Below are 23,700 nucleotides of genomic sequence, written 5' to 3'. Positions count from 1 at the left end.
CCAGGGGAAGAAATTCCAATCCTGATCCCTGAAAGAACTCCCAACACTCAACCAGCCGTAAGGTCGGTAGATGTTGTCGATAGCTTGACGGGCAGGCGTATCTGTACGTTCCGAACCTAATTCCACGTGTTTTTTCCCGCTCAGTATTTTGTATTCCGATCTTTCCTAGAACTGACTGGGCTAAAACCTCTTAGCTTCATCTTTCTCAGCTAGCAAACACTCTTTCACCTTATTCTAACACTGTATGACCCCGTCCTTCAAACGGGCTTTTATCTAAAGCATCTTTCCACCAGACTTCATAAAATCCAGCCGAAAGATGACCTGGTTCATAGGAACAGGGTTTTTTGCCTGTCTCTGGTGTTTTGTCCAAGATTGAATCTGCTCTGGACTGTACGATAGCTAACTCTTCAGGCACTTTCCCAACTGGACTCACTATTTCCCCATAGACAGCCCCAAAGGTTTAGATGATAGCTTTATAATTGGTCCACCCAGTCTTCAGGTGGGCGGCGGGAACTGCGAAATTCAGATCCTTGAAGGAAGGACGTCTGTTTTCTCGTCCCACGTGTGCTTTGAGAGGCTACGGTAATTTCCCTGTAAAACACTGTTAGAAAATTAATTGCGTCCTCTGTGTCTGTACAATCTGATGGGGAAAAAAAAATATTTTGATCTATGTATCTGTAAAGGTAGTTGTGATATTGACTTATTTATTAATTCCCTCTCTCACCCTGTGTGTGGTGTAGTTCTCCGTTTTCCATCCATTCTCACGTTCACCCATAAATATACTTTTAGGCAAATCTGTGCATTGTAACCACGAAGATGAGGTTAATAAGACGTTGCATGTAGTTTCAACAGAGTTATTTAAAAAAAAACTGTAAATGGATACCTACAGAAGTTGATTATATGTGTTTTGCATGCCCCACTGCAATGTTCAGTTATAGGCATGACCTGTGATTAGTCTACTTGACGCTATTAGCAAGTTACACCATTTACAGAGTGATTAACAGAGGTCTATTTGTAAAATTATTTTTCCCCATTTACTGTACTTAATTATATCGTAGTGTGGATATAACAGAACTGCTTATATATTACCCAAATGGGGTGTAGAAATCATGTTTCTTATAACGGTCATTTAAATTCAGTATTTATTTATGTATGTAATTCAGAGAAAGTTTGATTTTCATGCATCTGTCTTGTTATTTAGAGAGAAGAGATCATCTTGTAAAAACATTTTGTAAAAAAATGTAATTGTAAATAGTCTGATATTCTGTTACTCATTATTTTCATGTTAGAATCTGTACATACTGTTGAAGTAATAAACTACCTTTAAATCCATATGCATAAGAGCCTTCCTACAGAAAGATATTCTGCCTGCGTCTGAGTTAATTCCGCATCTCCTCTGAACCCATTCAGATTCCTAATCGCTTGTCAATGTGTTCGTCTCGAGGTCCGGTGAGCAGTGGATTCTAATGAAAGGATTGGAGACTCCGACCACCCCCCACTTCACATCGTGGCCCGATTCCAAATGCCAAGCGTGCGAATGACACCCCTCACTCTCCTCGCAGCAGACGACTCCTTCAAGCATGTATCGCCCCTCCGTCGATTCTATCCTATAGCAAATGAACGATATAGAGCGAAGGCTTATCGTGTGTCGAGCTTCGCACGTAGTCGGCGCTCAAGCTGTTCTATTTGTTGAGCCCTTCCTGGGTGCGTAGCACTGAACTAAGCGCTTCAGAGAATACATTAGCGAACGGTACCCAGCCATCCGTCGTTTCCTCCCGGGAAGGTCGCCTCGAATCAGCCGTAGGGAAACGTGACATCCGGTGTGGCCGCGGAGATGCTTGATCGCGGCCGACCTTTGGAAGTCGCAGAGAGCGATGGGTTTCTGACACCTTTGTTCTCTAAGACGCTTAACCGCGTGGCAGAACTCCTTGAGCACCGGAAGCGATGTGTAATTAATGTGTTTTCCCGAAGCCAGTCAGTCAGTAGTATTTTTGAGTGCTTATTGTGTGCCGGACACTGTGATGATAATAATACCGATGGTATTTGTTTAGTGCTATTTGCCAAGTACTGTTCCAAGCAATGGGTAGATACAACCAAAACTAGTTGAACACAGTGTCTGTCCCATGTGGGATGCAACCTAAACTTGTTTTAAAGATCTGTATTTAAATACTAAGCAGTTGCGGGTGGGAAGGGGTGTCAAATGCCCGAAGTTCACACTGATGCAAGCACAGAGATGACAGAGGAGGAAGGGGGGAGTTGAAGATGATGCAAATTGTGCTATAATGTTAAGAGCCGACTTTATGCAGGGCACCGCGCTAAGCACCAGGGTAGACGCCAGGGTATCGGGTCCCGCGGTTCTAAGTAGGAGAAACAGGCCAGGAATCCCCACTCGGCAGGCGAGGGAACCGAGGCGCAGAAAAGTGAAGCCCGGGCTCTTTCCACAGGTGGAGGAAGGCTAACTAGCATTCCAAAGTTCTGCTTTTCTCCGCTTGTTAAACACGGCCCCGGAGGACTGCCGGTAACGTACGTTCAGTTCCCAGGGTAGGAAGGGCTCTGTGGAAAGAGCACGGGCTTTGCAGTCAGAGGTCATGAGTTCGAATTCCGGCTCTGCTACTTGTCAGCTGTGTCACTGTGGGCAAGTCACTTAACTTCTCTGTGCCTCAGTTACCTCATCTGTAAAAATGGGGATCAAGACTCTGAGCCCCACGTGGGACAACCTGATTCCCCTGTGTCTACCCCAGCGCTTAGAACAGTGCTCTGCACATAGTAAGCGCTTAACAAATACCAACATTATTATTATTATTAAGGGCGGACAGGCGAGGGGAGAAAAGTTTTGATTCCAGGTCAGCGGACCACGATCCAGGAGACTCTCTCCTTCAGGGCCTTTCCGGCCTCGCCGAGCGCCACGTTAGCGTCTGGATCACCGGGCCTGGATCGTTTGGAGGCATTCCCCCCGGCCGAATCATTTTCTCCGTCAGTTCTAGCGGGTTTTGATCTGTCTCGTGCCTCGTTCACACAGGCAGACCCTCCCCTTCCTTTGAGTACTTCCGTCACAGACCCGAGAAGCGACCATCAGTTGTTCTTTCCCCTGCCGGGCGCCGAAGAAGATGGGGAAAAATAGTGTCACTGCATCGGGATCGCGGCCCTTACTCTTCGGGTCCGCCCCATCACTCCGAACGCCGACTCTCATTTTATTTCAATCTCAAAAATTCTATTCACAGTGACGTTGGGCTTCACCGCAGAGCGGAGTCCTTTGCGGTCAGATTGGCTCCCTCACTTGGACAGTTCCCTTGTACCGGGACCCTCCCGCCAAATGGCAAGGCTCTGCTCGGGTAAGGAAATGGGGAAATCCCAGGCTTAGAGGTGAGGTTTTCACTCTAAAAGGGGATGCAGTCCACTGACCGTCCGTATTTACGCCGGGATATGGCACGGCACACAGCAGCCAAATTATGAGGGTGGCTATTCTAGAAAATTAAGAAGGCAGAGGGCGGGAGGTGGATTCGAACTCCCGGCCTCCAGCTCTGGAGGCTGAAGCTCTAGCTGTTAGGCTGCTCTCCAACCTGCCCCTCCCGGCTTGCCAGAGAGGACTTCTGTTTCCCATCCAGGTGGTCGGTGGCACCTTCCCAGGTGCGGGTCCTTAAGGGCTAACCTCAGCAGCCTCTGCAACAGGTGCAACAACCTCTCCCTCCAGGTCCCAGCTCAGCTTTGGAACTCAACCCCCCCAACTTGACCCTCGGGGGTGGGGCGGACGGCGGAGCCCCCCCCCCCCCCCCCGCTGCGGCGAGAGGGGCCACCCCGCTTTCACGGCTGTCTCTACCGCGACCACCCCGCCCCCCACCGGACGGTAAGTAGGGAACCTACCCCACGCAGGTAAGTGAACGACTCCCGGTCTTAACGGGGCGAAGTTCTCATCGTGAAAAGCAGAAGGTCAAGGGAGCGCGTCGCCCACCCCGCTCAACAGACGCCGCCATGTGGAGACGAATCGCGGAAGGAGGAGGAGCGGAGTTTTCTAGAAAAATAATGGGGAGGGAGACCGGCCGGGCGGCGGAAGGGGGATTTGAACCTGCGGCCTCTGATTCCGGAGGCGGCCCTTTAGCTGTCGGGCCACCTGCCGGCTGACCTCACCGCTCGCGGGAGGCGGCTCCTCCTTCCCATCTGGGTGGGCGGCGGTGCCTTCCCAGGTGCGGGTCCCTAAGGGCTAACCTCCAGGGCGGCCTTGGCTAACAGGTGAGTCCTCTCTCCTCCGGTCCCCGCGTGGCTTCTAAATCCACTGTCTTCGTTGGGGGGAGGTCTGACTTCATCCTCGGGGAGACGGCGGGCCTCGGCCAAAGGCGGAGTCCTCTGCGGGGTGAGAGGGGCTCCCTCTCCCTGCCCAGCGGAGGGCAGGGCTCCGCCGGGGTAAAGAGATGAGCGATTCCCCGTCTCAGAGGGGCGAAGCTCTTGCCCAGAAAGAGAGAAGGTCGGTGGACCACCGCCGGCGGGGAAATGACACGGCGCCCCCCCCACCCCCGGACGAATTAGGGAGCGGGTCTTTCCGGAAAACGGAGATGTGGCAAAAGGTGAGTGGCGGGGGGCGGACAAGAACCCACGGTCTCTGGCTCCGGAGGCCGGGGCTTTAGCCTTCAGGCCAAGCTCTAGACCCCTAGCTCACCTGGAGCGGTAGGAGGCCTCTCCTTCCAGCCAGGTTGCAGTTTCACAGGTGCGGGTGCTTAAGCCATCGTTACACAGACGGCGTTTGAAACGCGGTGGTTAGAGTGTGCCTCTTTATGTGGCTGTGCCCACAGAGAGGGAGAGACGGTGCACCTATACGCACGTGTGCACGCATCCGGGCGGACGGGGAGGGTGTTGGTGCAGCCGTGGGGGGAGAGAGAGAGATTTTTTTTTTCTCCAGGTTCCTGTGGAAAGAGCTATGGGGCCCAGAGAAGGAAGTAAGAGTATCGCTCACTGGGTGGCTCCGTGGATTGGGTGGCGTGCTGGGAATCCAGACGTCGTAGGTTCAAATCCTGAGGTGGCCTGAGCACAAGAATAATGAGTGAGTGGGATGTGAGTGGAGAGTGAGTCTGTGAGTGTGTGAGTGAGTGGAGGGTGAGTGTGGGGTGAGTGAGGTGTGAATGGATTATTTATTGGGGGGGAGTGAATGGGGGTATGTTTGAAGTATGAATGTGGAGTGAGTGGGAACAAAGAGTGGTGAGTGTGTTTGTAGAGTGTGTGCATGTGTGTACAGGAGTATGTGGGTGAGTGCATGCAAGCTTGTTTATGTGTGTAGTGAGTGTGTGTATGCATGTGACCATGTGTGAGAGTGGTGTATGTGTAGTGAGTAAGGAGGAGTATGCATGTGAGTGAGTGCACAGGAGTATGCAGTGAGCGTGTGAGTATGCACTTGTTTGTGAGTGTGTGTGCACGTGTGCGTATGTGTGTAGTGAGTGTGCACACATGTGTGTATGTACATGTATGTGCATAGGTGCACATATGCATGTGTGTGCATGCACATGGATGTATGTACTTGCATGCACATACTCATGCTGTGTGTGCACTCACTACACATGTGTGTATGAGTATGTGTGATCATGTGTGCGTGCAAGGGCCTACAGATACTTTTGTGTGTGTGTGTGTGTGTAAGGGCCTACAGCTACATCCACATGTGTATGTACATGCATGTGCATATATACATGTGTGATGTACTTGCACACACATACTCATACACACATGTAGATGTAGCTGTAGGCCCTTACACACACAAGTACCTGTAGGCCCTTACACACGCAGACACACACAGACACACACTCATACATCTGTAGGCCCTTGTATGTGTATACACACACTCACATACACACTCATGCACACACTCACTATACACTCACACACCTATGCCCACTCACCTGTCCACACTACACACACTCACTTGTGCCCACTACACTCTCACTCCAAGATCCACAAATGCTCCCAACTCTGCACACACTGTACAAACACACACTCCACACACTGTGTTCTCTCTCAGTCTCTCTGTCTCACACACACACACCACACCACACCCCACCCCCACTCTTTGTTCCCACTCACTCCACATTCATACTTCAAACATACCCACATTCACTCCCCCCCACTAAATAATCCATTCACACCTCACTCACCCCACACTCACCCTCCACTCACTCACACACACACTCACAGACTCACTCTCCACTCACATCCCACTCACTCATTATTCTTGTGCTCAGGCCACCTCAGGATTTGAACCTACGACGTCTGGATTCCCAGCACGCCACCCAATCCACGGAGCCACCCGGTGAGCGATACTCTTACCTCCTTCTCTGGGCCCCATAGCTCTTTCCACAGGAACCTGGAGAAAAAAAAAATCTCTCTCTCTCCCCATGGCTGCACCAACACCCTCCCCATCCGCCCCGATGCGCGCACGTGTGCGTATAGGCGCGCCATCTCTCCCTCTCTGTGTGCACGGCCACATAAAGAGGCACACTCTAACCACCGCATTTCAAACGCCGTCTGTGTAACGACGGCTTAAGGACCCGCACCTGTGAAACTGCAACCTGGCTGGAAGGAGAGGCCTCCTCCAGCTCCAGCTGAGCTAGAGGTCTAGAGCTTGGCCTGAAGGCTAAAACCCCGGCCTCCAGAGCCCGAGGCCCTGGGTTCTCGTCCGCCCCCCGCCGCTCACCTTTTGCCACATCTCCGGTTTCCAGAAAGACCCGCTCCCTAATTCGTCCGGGGGGGGGGTGGGGGGGGGTGGGGGGGGCGCTGTGTCGTTTCCCCGCCGGCGGTGGTCTAACGACCTTCTCTCTTTCTGGGCGAGAGCTTCGCCCCTCTGAGACGGGGAATCGCTCATCTCTTTACCCCGGCGGAGCCCTGCCCTCCACCGGGAGAGGCCCGGGCAGGGAGAGAGAGCCCCTCTCTCCCCGCAGAGGACTCCGCCATTGGCCGAGGCCCACCGTCTCCCCGAGGATGAAGTCAGACCTCCCCCCAACGAAGACAGTGGACTTAGAAGCCACGCGGGGACCGGAGGAGAGAGGACTCACCTGTTAGCCAAGGCCGCCCTGGAGGTTAGCCCTTAGGGACCCGCACCTGGGAAGGCACCGCCGCCCACCCGGATGGGAAGGAGGAGCCGCCTCCCACGAGCAGTGGGGAGGTCAGCCGGCAGGTGGCCCGACGGCTAAAGGGCCGGCCTCCGGAGTCAGAAGCCGCCGGTTCAAGTCCCCCTTCTGCGGCCCGGCCGGTCTCCCTCCCCGTTATTTTTCTAGAAAACTCCGCTCCTCCTCGCTCCACGATTCGTCTCCACATGGCGGCGTCTGTTGAGCGGGGGGTGACGCAATCCCTTGACCTTCTGCTTTTCACGATGAGAACTTCGCCCCGTTAAGACCGGGAGTCATTCACTTACCTACGTGGGGCAGGTTCCCTACTTACCGTCCGGCGGGGGAGTGGTCGCAGTAGAGACGGCCATGAAAGTGGGGTGGCCCCTCTCACCACGGCGGGGGGCTCCGCCGTCCGCCCCACCCCCGAGGGTCAAGTTGGGGGGGTTGAGTTCCAAAGCCGAGCTGGGACCTGGAGGGAGAGGTGGTTGCACCTGTTGCAGAGGCTGCTGAGGTTAGCCCTTAAGGACCCGCACCTGGGAAGGCGCCACGGACCACCTGGATGGGAAACAGAAGTCCTCTCTGGCAAGCAGGGAGAGGCATGTTGGAGAGCAGCCTAACAGCTAGAGGTTCGGCCTCCGAAGCTGGAGGCCAGGAGTTCAAATCCGCCATCTGCCTTCTTAATTTTCTAGAATAGCCACCCCCGTAATTTGGCTGCTGTGTGCCGTGTCGTAACCTGGCGTAAATACGGACGGTCGGTGGACTGCGTCCCCTTTTAGAGTGTAAACTTCACCTCTAAGCCTGGGATTTCCCCATTTCCTTACCCGAGCATAGCCTTGCCATCTGGCGGGAGGGTCCCGGTACAAAGGAACTGTCCAAGTGAGGGAGCCCATCTGACCGCAAAGGACTCCGCTCTTCGCCGCGGCCCAACATACCTGCGAATAAAAGTTTTCAGATTGAAATAAAACGAGAGTCGGCGTTCGGAGTGATGGGGCGGACCCGAAGAGTAAGGGCCGCGATCCCGATGCAGTGACACCATTTCTCGCTGTCTTCTTCGGCGCCCGGCGGGAGACAGAATAACTGACGGTCACTGCTCGGGTCTGTGACGGAAGTACACAAAGGTGGGGGGGGGGGTCTCCCTGTGTGAACGAGGCACGAGACAGATCTAAACCCGCTAGACTGATGGAGACAATGATTCAGCCGGGGGGAATGCCTCGACAAGATCCGGGCCCGGTGATCCAGATGCTAACGTGGCGCTCGGCGAGGCCGGAAAGGCCGTGAAGGAGAGAGTCTGCTGGATCGCGGTCCGCTGACCTGGAATCAAAACTTTTCTCCCCTCGCCCGATCGCCCGGTCTTCCGACCCTGGGAACTGAATGCACGTTTCCGGCAGCCCTCTGGGGCTGCTTTTATAAAGTGGGGAAAAGCAGAACATTGGAATCCTTGCTAGCCTTCCTCTACTTGTAGAAGCGGGGTGGCGTAGCACAAAGAGCCCAGGCCTGGGAGCCAAAGAACCGGGGGTCAAAGTGGCTCAGTGGAAAGATCCTGGGCTTGGGAGTCAGAGGTCATGGGTTCGAATCCCGGGTCTGCCACTCGTCAGCTGTGTGATTGTGGGCAAGTCACTTCACTTCTCTATGCCTCAGTTACCTCATCTGTAAAATGGGGATTAATTGTGAGCCTCACATGGGACAACCTGATTACCCTGTATCTATCCCAGCGCTTAGAATAGTGCTCTGCACATAGTAAGCGCTTAACAAATACCAACATCAGTATTATTATTATTAAAACCCGACCCCATTGCCTGACCTCGGCCGGGCCGCTTCACTTCTCCATGCCTCGGTTCCCTCGCCTGCCAAATGGGTATTCCTGGTGCGTTGTTCCTCCTACTTAGAACTCTGGCATCCGATGCCCTGGCGTCTACCCCGGCTCTTAGCGCGGTGCCCGGCACAAAGTCGGCTCTTAACATTATGCTACAGGTTTCATCATTACCTGCGATTAAGCACATTAAGCACTCACTAAACATGACTGGATGAACAACCCGCATTTCAGTGGTGAATTTCCCCACCTCTATCTCAGAGGGGCACGCGGAGATACTCTTCTCTTCATATGCCACGCTGCGATCCTCAGTGACACTGCTGCGTGGAGTAGGACAAAGTCAGCAGATATTCTTCCTTTCATACTTTTTTTTTGAGTGTGTGTGTGTGGTGTTTAGTGCTTACTATATGCCAGTCACTGTTCTAAACACTGGGGTAGATACAAGCTAAACAGGTTGGACACAGTCCATGTCCCACATGGGGCTCGCTCTCTTAATCCCCGTTTTACAGATGACGTAATGGGGGCACAGAGAAGTGAAGTGACTTGAGCTCAAGGTCACACAGCACACAAGTGGCGAGAACTAAGTTTAGAACCCAGATCCTTCAGACCCCCAGGCCCGCGCTCAATCCCCTAAATTGCAGTCTTTCTCTTTTGCCGTACTGCGATCGACTTCTCGGCACTACGGCTCTAGGGCAGAGTCAGCAGACCCGAACCGTAGCCTCCAAGACCTTACGGTCTGTCCGGACAGAGAGCAGAAAGTGGGCAAAATTATAAATCCATTGTGGGAAATAGCACAGCTTAGCTGAAAGAGCCCCTGCCCGGGAGTCAGAGGAGCTGGGTTCTAATCCTGACTCTGCTACTTACCTACTGTGTGACCTTGGGCAAGTCACTTGACTTCTCTGTTCCTCGGTCCCTTCAAGTGCAAAACTGAATTTTAATACCTGTTCTCCCCACTATTAAGGCTGTCCTCCCTAACGTTCAGTGCAGGACTTGACACATAGTAAGTGTAAGCTCACTGATGGCAGGGAATATGTCAACCAACTCTGTTTATAGTTTTCTTTTGTTTTTATAGTATTTTCAAGCACCTATTTTGTGCCAGGCACTGTACTAAGCACTGGGGTAGATACAGGTTAATCAGGTTGGACACAGTCCCTGTCCCACTGGGGGCTCACAGTCTCAATTACCATTTCACAGATGAGGTAACTGAGGCCCAGAGAAGTGACGTGGCTTGCCCAAGGTCACACAGCAGTCAAGTGGCAGAGCTGAGATTAGCACCAGGTCCTTCTGGCTTCCAGACTCGTACTCTATCCACCAGGCCATGCTGCTTACCCGGGTAGAGTGCTCTGCACACAATAAGCACTTGGTACATACGACTGATTGGGGTATTTTCAGTTATCATTGTCAGCTGCTTCTCTGAATGGAGGCACATACTTAAGATATCATTTCCCCGAGTACATCTACATCCCCACATATATCTGGGATGATCGTCGGCAGTTGACATCACGATTGCGTTCTGGTCAATATTTAGGGGTTCTGAGATAAATATTCTACTACAAAGATTGCGCCTCGTAAAGCGAACCAGAGCCCCAGACAGTACCGATATTTCTAGTGGACCTCCCCGTGAACGCTACACGCCACGGTAGATACAAGGCGAGCCCAGCAAACGCATGGATACAGGAGGCGGGCGATCCAGCCGGAAAAGGGTTTTACGGTGACCGTCCGGCCTGCATCTTTACTTCATGAATCAAATGAGAATAGTCCTGAGATGTGGAGTAAGTACAAACCTGGTTCATCAAACAGAAGGGATAGGAATCATCTACCATTCTTCCCACCGCATTCTACTTTACTTTCAAACAAGCTTTAGTGTTCCCAGCCTAATGAAAAAAAAAACAATAAACAAAGAAACCCCTCCTCTGACGCCACAGTTCCCTCCGATTTTCACCCCATCTCCCTCCCACCTTTCCGAACTCCTTGCGAGAGTTCTCTCCCTGTTCCCGCTTCCTCTCCCCCAATTCTCTCCTCCATCCCCTCTGATCCAGTTTCCTTTCCCCTAGCTCCACGGGAATGGCACTCTTCAAGACGACCTTCTCATCAAAACTAGTGGCCCCTGCTCTATCCTAATCCTCCTAGGCCTCTCGTCTGTCTTTGACTCTGTAGGCCACCCCCACACGACATCTCTTCCTGGATGTCCCGCTGACCCAAACCCAGGCCTCCTGTAGATGATACCAATATCCTCCCCCTAACACAGACCCCTTCACCTTGGGGTTGTCCTGGCCTCATCTCTCTCATTCGACCCACATATTCAATGTGTCACCGAATCCTGTAGGTTCTACCTTGCCGGCATAGCTGAAATCCGCCCTTTCCTCTCAATCCAAACTGCTACTTCTGCCTCCTCGCTGACCTCCCTGCCTCTCCTCTCTCCGACTCCCAGACGAGCTCCGCTCTGCTGCCCGGATCATTTTCCTAAAAAAAACCACTCGTTCCAGATCTCCCCGCTCCTCAAAGACCTCCAAGGACTGCCCGTCCACCTCCTCATCCAATGAAACGTCCTGACCAAAGGCATGAAATCACCTAATAAGTCATCCCCTCCTACCTCACTTCAACAATCTCCTACCTCAGTCCAATCCAAATACTTTGTCCTCTAGCACCCACTTAATGAGTCTGCCCCGATGTCTTTTTCCCTGCCGGCAAACCATTTCCTGTGTCCTCCCCTTTATCCGGAAACTATCCTCCCCCGCCCCCGTATCTGCCAGACTACCACTCTCCCCACCTTTACAGCCCTATTAAGGTTACATCTCTTCCCTGATTACTCCCTCTTTTCCCCAGCTGCCGCTCCCTCTTGTGTCATCTACACTCTGGAATCAGTGTTACCTCTGGGTACTTGATAATCGACCCACCCTCAACCCCACAGCCCTTGTGTAGAGATCTTTAAAATACAGCTTATAAATTATCGGTTCATATTAATGTCACTCTCCCCTTCTAGACTGTGAGCTCACTGTGGGCACAAAACTTGCCCCCCGACCCTGTAGTATCCAACTCTCCCAAGTGCTTAGTGCAGTGTTCTGCACCCAGTAAGTTCTCAATAAATACCATGGATGGTTATGAATCTTTAGCATGGACCCGATCGGAATGGGAATCGAGGATTAGCCACTTTCCCCCACACCCTCATATACTTTTCTCGGGTTGTTTCGTGTCCTTTGATAACGATCCACTAGACTGTCATCTCCTCGAGGACTGGGTCGGTGTCTATCTTACCTCGGTGATTTCCGGCTAGACTCCGACTCTCCCGCCGGATGTCGACCTCCTGGTCCCATCCTCCCTCCGGCCTGGAACTGTCTCCCCACCTGCAGAGCTCTGACAAAAATCATATCTCCTCCACCCTCATTCTCCTCACTCCCTTTCCCTTCTGCGTCACCTATGTACCATCTCGACGCTTGATAATCACATCACTCTCAGCCCCATGACATCTACATAGAGATCGGAGCTTTATTTCAGCGTCCCTATCTCCCTCTAGACCGTAAGTTTCTCGGGAGAGGGAACGGGTCCGGGCGACTGAATTCTTTTTTTCTTTTTTTAAAGGTGTTTGTTAAGCACTTACGGTGTGTCAGCAGCTGAACTAAGCACTGGGGTAGATACAAGATAATCAGGTTGGACACAGTCAGTGCCCCAAATAAGGCTCACAGTCTTAAACCCCATTTTTCAGATCAGGGGACTGGGGCACAGAGAAGCCAAGTGACTTGGTGGAGGTCAAACAGCCGAAAAGCTGACTTACACATTGATTCCAGTGCTCAGGGAGTTCTGCCACACAGTTAAGCACAGTTAAGTACAAAGGTGTCAGATATCGATCTCCCTGCGGCTTTCACGGGGCGGCCGTGATGAAGCGTTGCGAGTCTCTGGGAGTACACCGGATGTCCCGCTTCCCTACAGCTGATTCAAGGCCATCGTCCCCGGTGGAAACGACCAACTCTATGTACTATATGCTACTGTATTCTCCCAAAACTCTTAGTACATTGCTCCTCGCACAGGTAGCGCTCGATTAACACGACCGATCGACTGGTTGCCTACTGAGTGCTGAGCGCTGTAGTGAGCACTGAGAAGAAGATTACTAAGTGCTTAGTTCGGTGCTCAACCCACAATCAGCTCTCGCTCAATACCACTGATTTAAGGAAGGGCAGAATCAACGGATGAGCGACACGTGCTTGACGGTGTCGGTCTGCTGGGTGGGAGTCAGGGGTGCCGTTCGCAGATTCATTTTGGAACTGGGCCATGTTTCCTTCCTTTTTCCGTTCACTTCTTTTCCTCCCTGAACCAGGCCTGCGGACGAAAATCCACTATTTTCCAATTGTCTCCGGTCCCTCAACGACAACCAATGGGCCCACGTGGCTTTCCTGGTGGTTGGAACGTAGTCAGCGCTCAACTGATGAAAGCATTATCATCATTATTATGCCTCCAAAATGTTAGAGGCAATTAGACTGTGAATCCCATGAGGGATAGAGACTCTGTCCAACTTACCACAACCTACCCCAGCGCTTTGACCAGTGCTAGACACTGTGTAATGACTTGATAAATGCTACTGTTTTTGTTATGAGCAGCACCTGAATTAGAACCAACCTCCCAACTCCTGCCTCCTCTCTTGGGGAGCTTGCGAGGCTCCAGAAAGGTCAGTGGGCCCAGAAAAAAATCTGAAACTGTGGAGGGAAGTCCTTCCTGGTCGGCATAAAGCCAATTCAAGTTAGGCTCCCCTCCTGCTGCCTCGGTTCCTCTGAAACGGTGAATGCATATCTGCACGTCGCGTCAGGGACGAGAGCCACTCCCGCGGCTTCTTGGAGTCCTCCTTCCCCGACGAGAACAATAATAATAATAATGGTATTTGTTAAGCGCTTCCTCTCGGCTTCCGACACGCTCTATCCACTAGACCGTGCTGCTTCTCGGGTCTCGCTCCCAGGGGAGCAAAATCTCTTTCCCTCGACGGACTGCTGATGCCTCAGAGGAGAGCCGGGCTGTCTGATGTCACCACATTTACTGGCTTCACCCGACCCGGGAGCGTGGCCCTGAGGATAGAGCCCGGGCCTGGGAGTCAGAGGACCTGGCTTCCAATCCTGGCTCTTGCTGGGTGACCTCAGGCAAGTCAGTTCATTTCTCTGGGCCTCAGTTCCCCCATCTGTAAAATGGGGATAACAATACATTCTTCCCCCTCCTACTTAGATTATAAAATCCAAGTTAAGTGGCTCGCCCAAGTTCACACGGCAGCCAAGTGGCAGAGCAGGAATTAAAACCCAAGTCTGCCTGACTCTTAGGTCTGTGCTATTTCCGCTAGGCCTCACTACTTCCCTAATGACTGCCATTAAGATCAAAGTAGCTATGTTGGATGCTAATGGACTCCAGTCTAACTTCTTAAGCTAAACTCCTTGAGGACAGGGGAGTGGGTCTATTTAATAATAATCATAATCATAATAATAAAAATAATGATAAGCACTTACTGTGTGCCAAGGTAACCGGGTTGGACACACATCAGGCTCACCGTCTTCGTCCCCTTTTTCCATATGAGGTAATTGAGGCACAGAGAAGTGAAGTGACTTTGACACAGAGGACAAGTGGCAGAGCTAGAATTAGAACCCAGGTCCTTCTGTCTCCCAGCCCTGGGCTCTATCCACTAGGCCACGCTGCTTCCCAGCCCCACGGTGACCACCGTCTTCTCTCCCACCCCCAAGGATTACCGGGGACAAGCAGTGCTGCCTAGTGGATAGAGCACGAGCCCGGGAGCCAGACGACCTCGGTTCTAATCCTGGCCCGGCCCTTTGTTTGTGGTGTGACTTTCGGCAAGTCCCTTCACTTCTCCCCACGTCTGTTTCCTCATCTGGAAAACTGGAATTAAATCCTACTCCCCACTTAGACCGTGAACCCCATGTGGACAGGGACCGATGATCTTATATCTACCTCAGCGCTTAATACAGTACTTGGCACACAGTAAGAGCTTAAAAAATACATTGTCATTATTATAAGAGCTGCTCTCGCGTGCTTTCGTACCCGCTGTCCCCATCGAGTCTTTGGGTCTATCTTGTGTGTACTGGTTCCTGTTGAATTTTAAGGTTGTATTGCTCCTGATGGGTGCGTCTCCAATCCCTTTTCCCCTTGTCCCCGCTTAAGCCCTGAAATCATGAGCCCCCCGAGGGACGGGATCGTCTTAAATTCCCACCTGTAGATTCTCACCCTCAAGTAGTACACTGTTCTGCACACAGTAAGTGCTTGATAATTATCACGACTACTGCAACCACCTTTTAGTACAACGACACGCTTTTCCTTTGTTTTGGTCTGCCCTCAACTGCTATTTAGCCTATGTTAGAGCTAAAAAAAACTCGGGCACCTCACGAGTCCCCTCAGAACACGGGGGAAGTTGACAAGACTGTAACTCCATCAGATGGCAAACCTTACTGTGCGAGAAAATGTTTTCAATTTTCAAGTTTGGGTAGGTTGCTCACGAACTAATCATTTCCTCTTCTCGCAGTCACTTCTGCCTCAACTTTGTACTTGGATTTATTCCCGATATTAACCTCTCCTGCAGCTCCACAACATTTATCCGTCATTTATTTATTTACATTAATGTCTGTCCCCCCACACTGGACAGAATGTAGCTATCAACTCTATTATATAATATTCTCCCAAACCTTCATTATGGTGCTCTGAACACAATAAATGCTCAAAAAATATGATTATGCCTCTGGGAGGTGCAGACCACCACTCTCCCCACCTTCAAAGCCGCACTGTCTAATGGACAGAGCACGGGCCTGGGAATCAGAAGGACCTGGGTTCTAATTCTGACTCACCCACTTGTCTACTGTGTAAACTTAGGTAGGTCACTTCACTTCTCTGCGCCTCAGTTATCTCATCTGTAAAATGGGGATTAAGACTGTGAGCTCTATGTGGGTCAGGAACAGTGTCCAACCCAATCACCTGGTATCTACCCCACTGCTTAGAAGAGTGCCTGGCACATTGTAAGCACTTCACAAACACCATAATTACTATTATTATACACAGCCTTATTAAGGTCACAAGGGAAGCAGCGTGGCTCAGTGGAAAGAGCCCGGGCTTGGGAGCCAGAAGTCATGGGTTCGAATCCCGGCTCTGCCACTCGTCAGCTGTGTGACCATGGGCAAGTCACGTAACTTCTTTGTGCCTCAGTTACCTCATCTGTAAAATGGGGATTAACTGTGAGCCTCAAGTGGGACCACCTGATTACCCTGTATCTATCCCAGTGCTTAGGACAGTGCTCTGCACATTGTAAGCGCTTAACAAAATACCATCTCCTCCAAGAGGCCTTCCCAGATGAACCCCTCTTTTCCTTGGCTCCCTCTCCTTCCTGTGTCATCTATGCTCTTTGGATCTGTGACCTCTGGGCATTTGATTAATTGGCCCTACCCTCAGCCCCACAGCACTCACCTACATATCTTTTAGTTGTATATTGTAAATTATTAACTTATTTCAACGTCTGTCTCCCCCTCTAGATTATAAGCTAGGAAACATGTCTGCCAACCCTCTAACTATGGTTACACGTATCGGAACGACTTTGCGACAGAAGATGGGACTTTTCGAAGAGGGTGTATCATGGAGACGCTACGGGTCGGAAACGACTCGATGGCATTTGAAAAAAAAATGAAAACTGGGTTGTGAAGGCGGGGATGTGAAGGGGGAGGGAGTTCCTGGCCCAAGGGATGGCACGGGACGAGTAGGCGATGAGAACTAGGTACGGAAAGTAGGTCGGTATTAGAGGAGCGGAGCATGCGGACTGGGTTGCCAGAGGAGATCTCTGAGGTAAGGTGGCCTGGGGAAAGCCGATGGAGTGCCTTAAAGCCGACAGCGAGGAGCGTCTCTCTGACGCGGAGGCAGATATGTGACTGGGGAGGTGTGGACTGAACCACTTTTTGGAAAAGTGATCCAGTGAAATATGGACAGCATGGCTCAGTGGAAAGAGCCCGGGCTTGGGAGTCAGAGGTCAGGGGCTCGACTCCCGGCTCTGCCACCTGTCAGTTGTGTGACTGCGGGCAAGTCACTTCACTTCTCTGTGCCTCAGTTACCTCATCTGTAAAAAAGGGGATTAAGACTGTGGGCCTCACGTGGGACAACTTGATTACCCTGTATCTACCCCAGCGCTTAGAATAATGCTCTGCACATGGTATGCGCTTAACAAATACCAACATTATTATTATACGGATGGGAGAAGGAAAAGACACAATGCAAAGAGCTCAGATGAAAGCAAGCCGTCTTTCCCCCTTACAAACAGTGTGAAGATTTCCGAGTAACATCTCAGGATGTTTGTCAAAGAGAACAACCGCGTGGCATCGCGGATAGGATGCCACTTTCATGTCAGTTAAGACGGATATCCAAACGCAGCTGCCCTGGAAAGATTTTTCCTTAGTGCTACAGTACCCCATGTACAAAAGAAACTTCTTACCTGTATTTTTGTTCTCTTACAGGTGCTGTTTTGTCCTCGTTTGGACAAATGCCAGCTTCCCCAAGGGAGGCCTCTAGCCAAAACATCGGCATCTGTCCAAATTCCGACAATCCAGCACCTGAAAGAGGAGAAAGAAAACATCAGGGGGCAAAATTGGGGTTCACTCAGAGCACTGGCAACGCGCCATACTGGAGAACAAGAGAACAGTTGACCGTCTTTAGCACTTTACAGTCCAAACTGACCATCGAGAAGCAGTGTGGCCTAGTGGATAGAGCACAGGCCTGGGAGTCAGAGGTCTTGGTTTCTAATCCCAGCTCTGCCACTTGTCTGCTGTATGATCGGGGCAAGACACTCTACTTCTCTGTGCCTCATTATCTCACCTGTAAAATGAGGTTAAGAGTGTGAGTCCCCCGTAGGTCAGGGACTATGTCCAACCTGATACCCTTGTATCTACCCGAGTACTTAGAAGAGTGCCGGGCATACAATGCTGGACATAAGTGCTTAACAAGCACCGTAATTATTACCATTACTGCATGAGAAAGTGTGGTTTACTCTTTATACGGTATGGCATTGAGACCCCAACAAAAAATCGGTGGCTAAAATGAGGGAGAAGAGGCTGAGGTAGAAAAGCCCATCGGGGGATCCTCCTGCCATCTTTGGGCGGTTATTGGGGAACAGTCTAAATAAAACACAGAGGAGGTCAGTTGCTAAGTACAAAAGGCAGAAAATTGAGTAAAATGAGATTTTGCCCAATAGATTTTTGCCGCCACTTATCTTCTCTCAAACTCTCCTGATGAGATTTCTTTTGAGATGAATTAGAGGGAAGAGTCATTTTCACCTCCACCACGTCGTCTATGCTACTGTTTATTATAAGTAAATCCGTGATGACTCTGTTTTATAAGATTGAATAAATCTGTAAAGAGGGAAACTGTTTATTCACCCTGTACCTGCTATTAGCTCCACATAAAGATGGGTGTTCTTTGTTTTGATTTTTCTTTTTCCTTCATTAGGAATGTCTTTTCAACTTCTTTTCACCAAAGGAAGTAAGAACATTCGAACATTTGCTCTCCCTACACTGTCAAATTATTTAAGTAGTACCCCGTTTGGAGATGACGATTTTATTTGGCCTACAAATCATAGCTAATATTTTTTCTCTAGCGTCAGCCAAACAGCACAAGAGGCACGTTGTTTTATATTGTGTTGCACTGCTTTGGATATCTGCTATAATTCTAATGATAGGTACCCGGTCTCCATTAAAAACTTCCTGGGGAATTGAAATCCAGAAATGTGATGGGTGTGAGAGAGAGTTCCATTTAGCTCAAACACAGCCTATCCTGTGAATTATTTTAGCTCGTGACTTTATCGCTTCTCATTCATTTGCTTAACAAAAAAAAAGGAGGTGGGAAAAGTGGAATAATGAAGAGATGGATGCTTATCAGACAGATATCCTGAGCAGTTTAACTCTTAATACCTGCACACTCTCAAGATCAAAAAAAATTGATGTGATTGAAAATTCATCTTTCCGTGTTTGCCTTTGTTTCTGATTATGTATATATTCCCATTCGTGTTACATGTGATCTTGACAGGATTTTCTCCTGTCTATTTGCACTTTCCTTCCTTGCACCAGATCCAGAACAAGAAAAGGATTAGAGAGAGCTATATGAGAGAGACTCTCCACAGCCAGCTGACATCAAACACGCACATGGCTGTGGTCTGGACCGGAGGTGAAAGTTAGATCTGTTGGGCCTTGCTGATTTGTCTTCCTGAAGTAAAGCCCTTGCAATGGACGCCTGCTTCTTTTGACACTTGCTTAGCTTAAGTATTTTATCATGTAATAGTATGAGCATGCTGCCAATTATTGTCAAAAAATACATCCTTTTTTATACATATTTTTTATGTGTCTTTGCTGCTATGTCTGTGTCAGCAATGACTGATTTCAAAACCAAAAAAATGCTACTTGCAGTCAAAGTTTTGAGTTCATTGCCCTCATCCTTAAATGGATCAATATGAAGCTTCAAGGGAACTGTATCATTATGCCATGAATCGCTTTATTTCTGCCATATTCATTCATTCATTCATTCAATAGTATTTATTGAGCGCTTACTATGTGCAGAGCACTGTACTAAGCGCTTGGGATGAACAAGTCGGCAACAAATAGAGACAGTCCCTGCCGTTTGACGGGCTTACAGTCTAATCGGGGGAGACGGACAGACAAGAACAATGGCAATAAACAGCGTCAAGGGGAAGAACATCTCGTAAAAACAATGGCAACTAAATAGAATCAAGGCGATGTACAATTCATTAACAAAATAAATAGGGTAACGAAAATATATACAGTTGAGCGGACAAGTACAGTGCTGTGGGGATGGGAAGGGAGAGGTGGAGGAGCAGAGGGAAAAGGGGAAAATGAGGCTTTAGCTGCGGAGAGGTAAAGGGGGGATGGCAGAGGGAGTAGAGGGGGAAGAGGAGCTCAGTCTGGGAACGCCTCTTGGAGGAAGTGATTTTTAAGTAGGGTTTTGAAGAGAGAAAGAGAATCAGTTTGGCGGAGGTGAGGAGGGAGGGCGTTCCAGGACCGCGGGAGGACGTGACCCGGGGGTCGACAGCGGGATAGGCGAGACGGAGGGACGGAGAGGAGGTGGGCGGCGGAGGAGCGGAGTGTGCGGGGTGGGTGGTAGAAAGAGAGAAGGGAGGAGAGGTAGGAAGGGGCGAGGTGATGGAGAGCCTCGAAGCCTAGAGTGAGGAGTTTTTGTTTGGAGCGGAGGTCGATAGGCAACCACTGGAGTTGTTTAAGAAGGGGAGTGACATGCCCAGATCGTTTCTGCGGGAAGATGAGCCGGGCAGCGGAGTGAAGAATAGACCGGAGCGGGGCGAGAGAGGAGGAAGGGAGGTCAGAGAGAAGGCTGACACAGTAGTCTAGCCGGGATATAACGAGAGCCCGTAATAGTAAGGTAGCCGTTTGGGTGGAGAGGAAAGGGCGGATCTTGGCGATATTGTAGAGGTGAAACCGGCAGGTCTCGGTAACGGATAGGATGTGTGGGGTGAACGAGAGGGACGAGTCAAGGATGACACCGAGATTGCGGGCCAGAAGGAGGTCATGGGTGACCTTAGAGAGAGCAGTCTCGGTAGAGTGGAGGGGACGGAAGCCAGATTGGAGGGGGTCTAGGACAGAATGGGAGTTAAGGAATTCTAGGCATCGATTGTAGATGACTCGTTCTAGGATTTTGGAAAGGAAGGGTAGTAGGGAGATAGGACGATAACTGGAGGGGGAAGTGGGGTCAAGAGCGGGTTTTTTTAGGATGGGGGAGACGTGGGCATGTTTGAAGGCAGAGGGGAAGGAGCCCTTGGAGATTGAGTGGTTAAAAATAGAAGCTAATGAAGGTAGGAGGGCAGGGGCGATGGTTTTAAGAAGGTGAGAGGGAATGGGGTCCGAGGCGCAGGTGGAGGGGGTGGCACTTGCGAGGAGGGAGGAGATCTCCTCTGAGGATACTGCAGGGAAGGATGGGAAAGTAGGGGAGGGGGTCGGTGGGGGGGAGGGGAGAGGCGGAGGGGTGACTTTGGGGAGCTCAGACCTGATCGTGTTGATTTTCATGAGGAAATAGGTGGCCAGATCATTGGGGGTGAGAGATGGGGGAGGGGGAGGAACAGGGGGCCTAAGGAGAGAGTTAAAGGTCCGGAACAATCGGCGGGGGTGACGGGCATGGGTGTCGATGAGGGAGGAGAAGAAGCTTTGCCTGGCGGAGGAGAGGGCAGAGTTAAGGCAGGAAAGGATAAATTTGAAGTGTGTGAGGTCGGCTTGGTGCTTGGACTTTCGCCAGCAGCGCTCAGCAGCTCGAGCATAGGAGCGTAGGAGGCGGACGGAGGAGGTGATCCAGGGCTGTGGGTTAGTGGAGCGAGAGCGGCGGAGGGAAAGGGGGGCGAGAGAGTCGAGATGAGTAAAGAGGGTGGAGTTGAGAGCGGAGACCTGATCGTCGAGAGTGGGAAGAGAGGACAGGGCGGCAAGGTGAGGAGAGATGCTACTGGAAAGACGGATTTTTTTGCCATAAAAATCAACTATTAAAAAGTCAAAATAGCATCCCTGGAATCACTTTAATTTTGTCTTTAAAAATCAGTAAATAGGACAATAAAATAGAATCTCTGAAATGTAAATATTCGCTCTCAAGTGGGCATATTTATGAATTCAGTGACTTCCTCAGAGATTCAGACTCTAACATCTCAAATGATGACTTGGAGAGTCAAGGCACGCTCATCTTGAGCATTAAACCACCAAGTCTTTTGTCGGGCTTAGAGATGAAGATGTGAGATGTAGACAGGATGAGGCTTTGTGTCCAAAAAGATATATATGTTGAAATTTCCTATTCACCGAATGTCTCTGATATTCCAGGGACACTTCTGGCCAAGTGAGAGAGGGGATGGAAAGAGAAATGGCTAGAGAGAGAGGGAGACACAGAGACAGGAAGACTCAGAGGGAGTAAGAGAGAGGAGAGACAGACATAACTGACTCATCCTCATATATGACAGACAATTAATCTCCCCCCTTCAAAGCCTTATTAAAGGCCCATCTCCACCAAGAGGACTTCCCTGACTAGGCCCTCCCTTCCTCTTCTCCAACTCCCTTCTGCGTCCCCCTGACTTGCTCCCTTTATTCCCCCCACGCAGCCCCAAAGAACTTAGGTACATATCTGTAATTTATTTATTGATATTGATGTCTGTCTCACCATCTAGGCTGTAAACGTGATGCGGGCAGGGAAATGTATCTGTTTATTGTGATACCGTACTCTTCCAAGTGCTTAGTAAAGTGTTGTGCATACAGTGAGCGCTCAATAAATATGACTGACAGAGGGAGTGAAGGAGAGAGTGGTAGATGGGAAGGGGAGGGAGAGAGCAGGGAGAGGAAGAAAGGGGAAGCGACAGAGAGAGAGGAAGAGAGAGCACAAAAGTAGAAATGAAGCCCCATTTGGTCTGGCTTAAGTCCTCCCATTTGTCTAATAACAAATATTTTTTTGGTTCTCAATTCCAGTCCAAGGCACTATCGTCAGAGAAGGGAACTGTGTCTAGAATGACTATTTCTAGGAACGCCCGTCTCTCCCTCTAGACTGTCACCTTGTTATGCGTGGCTACTAATTCTGTTGTACACTCCCGAGCATTTAGTACAGTGCCCTGCACAGAGTAAGCACTCAGTAAGTACCATTGATCGATTAATTGCCTTCGACCAAGCTTCTCCTCTGGGGAGCACTACACTTTCCATCTGAGGAATAAATTAATGAAACTTGGCTTCCTTCAGATAGTATTCACATTCCCAGGGGGATATTCATCACCGATGGCCATGATCCCTTTAGACTGCACAGACACGGACTGTGACCTTGGTCCCCTGGGAATGCTTTGCCGGTCTCATCTGGGAATCCTTACTGATGATTCCTCCGATCACTGCCACGAGGTGGGGTCACGGAGGATGACTTGAAAACCGATAGATCGGTATATTTATCGAGCAACCACTATGTGCAGAACACCTTACCGAGCACTTGGGTAAGAATAAACAACAATAATAATCATAGCACTTGTTAAGCACTTATTCTGGGCCAAGCACTGATCTAGGAGCTGGGGTGGTACAAGTTAATCCGACTGGACACAGTCCCTGGCCCACACTGGGCTCACACTCTTGATCCCCATTTTTTACAAATGAGGTAACTGAAACTCAGTGAAGTTTGTTAGTCTCGATCGCTGTCCACAAGGACTCTACGGTCTAGACGGTGACGGTTTGCTGACCAGCAGACACACCGATCAACTTGCAACTACCCCCAGCGCTCAGTACAGCGCCCGGGACCTAACAAGTGCGTGACAAGTTCCATAAAACAAGGCAAGGGGACCAAACGTCGACTGCAAACTTAGAACCATCGCCAATGAACGTGACTCTCCATGGCTGAACCTCTGGGACTTCTCCCATACAACTCTGGGATTTCTCCCGCTGATGACAGCCTGTCTCAAAGGAGAGAGCCTAAAGCTGTCTGGGTCAGAGCTATAAGGTAGCTCTGACTTATGAAATATCACGACCGAGTTTAGCAAACCGACCGAGCACCGTGCTTGATGTCAACTTGAACTGGCTGGTATCAGAGAAACATTCTTAGACTCTAAGAACATGTCTACGGTGAAGCTCACGGAGCCCCTCTTTCCTCAGATAATAGCATGGAAGAATATTTAGAAAAGGAAAGTCTTCTCTCATCCTATCTTCTACGTAAAGTTTAAAATGACCCTCCGGATGCCTGGGTTTCACACCCCGTTTGTATAGGAAATGTATCGAGACTGGGCACCATTTATTCAACTTCTTTCCTTTTGCTCTGGGGTGGTCACTCTATTGCATAGCT

The 23,700-nt window shown here is 50.3% G+C and overlaps 1 long non-coding RNA gene across 1 annotated transcript; it reads right to left on the bottom strand.

The window, feature by feature from the left end:
- Positions 1-1,128: 1,128 nt before the first annotated feature.
- On the bottom strand, positions 1,129-11,255 carry LOC120638865. The gene is made up of 4 exons (XR_005660877.1): positions 11,226-11,255; positions 10,677-10,766; positions 1,755-2,016; positions 1,129-1,607 (listed from the first exon to the last, which is right to left on the bottom strand). It is a non-coding gene; the product is annotated as an uncharacterized LOC120638865 (long non-coding RNA).
- Between the last annotated feature and the right edge of the window lie 12,445 nt (positions 11,256-23,700).

This window comes from Ornithorhynchus anatinus, chromosome 15, assembly GCF_004115215.2.
Source record: "Ornithorhynchus anatinus isolate Pmale09 chromosome 15, mOrnAna1.pri.v4, whole genome shotgun sequence".
NCBI lineage: Eukaryota > Metazoa > Chordata > Mammalia > Monotremata > Ornithorhynchidae > Ornithorhynchus > Ornithorhynchus anatinus.
This window is presented reverse-complemented; position numbering and strand designations above follow the sequence as displayed.